The sequence below is a fragment of the Austrofundulus limnaeus genome, unplaced genomic scaffold (genome assembly GCF_001266775.1).
Source record: "Austrofundulus limnaeus strain Quisiro unplaced genomic scaffold, Austrofundulus_limnaeus-1.0 Scaffold179, whole genome shotgun sequence".
NCBI lineage: Eukaryota > Metazoa > Chordata > Actinopteri > Cyprinodontiformes > Rivulidae > Austrofundulus > Austrofundulus limnaeus.
The window spans coordinates 314,799-316,078 of NW_013952581.1; the positions used below are offsets into that span (position 1 = coordinate 314,799).

The window sequence follows — 1,280 nt, forward strand, 5'->3', positions numbered from 1 at the left end:
CATACATACATACATACATACATACATACATACATACATACATACATACATACGTACATACATTCATACTGTAGATATACAGTATATTTACACACACAGACGTACTGTATATACACACTCAGTGACCAGTCAGAACCCCCTGGATCTTCTTTGTGAGCGTGTGTGTGTATGTCCAATTGAATGTTTGATAATTTAGTAATTTTATATCCTAACCTTGACCATTTACCCTAAAATTAACCTCACAGGTGTTTTTCCTCCGACCCCAAAAGTCGTACTGCAGCCCAAACCGTAAATAGTGTTTAGATGATATTTAAGAGGTATGAACTTGTGACCTACACGATGAGCAAAAAAAAATGCTAACATATCCAGCAATAGGGGGCGCTAAACCTACCTGACCCTAAAATTGACCTAAACTCAATTCACACTTGATCTTAAACCTAACCCCCCATCCAAAATCAGCCTCCGAAGTCGTGGGGGGGCTGCATTTTCCTGACAAATCGTCCCCACCAAGTAGCAAAAACAAGGGCACACACAGAAGTTTGTATTCCTATTCTTATTAGGACTGTTCATTGACTTCCATTCATTTCCAGTCATTTCTACAGCCTAACCRTGACCACCAACCKTAACCTCACAGGTACCTCACCTGACCCTAAAACTAACCTAAACTCAGTTCACACCTTAGTCCTATACTTAACCCCCAATCCAAAAATGGAGTTCCACCCTATTAGGACCAGTCTTTGGTCCCCATTAGGACTACTGGTCTTTGGTCCCCATTAGGACTACTGGTCTTTGGTCCCCATTAGGACTACTGGTCTTAACAAGGTATGTGTGTATACCAGAAATGGTCCTAGATTGTAGGGGTGCAACAATACATGTACCCGTGTCGAACCGTATCAAACAGTGCTGTATGGAACAATACAGATTTTAAAATGTATTTTATCAACTTGTCTTCTGAAGATGCTCTGTGTTGAAGGATCAGTGGATCTGTGTTCGACTACTCCACCTAGGCTGCATTTTTGAGCACAGATCCACTGAGAAACTTGCTGTTTCAGCAACATTTAATTTAAAAACTGTACTTTTGAGGTTAAACAAATGTTCATAATTAATTTAAATAAATTACAAGTTAAAAGGGGCATGGAAATTTCTCTTTTTTGTATCGAAAAAATATCGAACCGCGAGACTAAAGTATCGAACCAAACCGAACCGTGAATTTCCTGTATCGTTGCACCCCTAATATATACACTGTATATATATGTGTGTGTGTGTGTGTGTGTGTGTGT

At 39.5% G+C, this 1,280-nt stretch overlaps 1 protein-coding gene across 1 annotated transcript in view; it reads left to right on the forward strand.

Annotated features, from left to right (window-relative positions):
* The window catches only part of LOC106524204 (pituitary adenylate cyclase-activating polypeptide type I receptor), a gene marked incomplete in the record, with an annotated part of 24,933 nt that overhangs the window by 15,881 nt on the left and 7,772 nt on the right, over positions 1 to 1,280 (forward strand).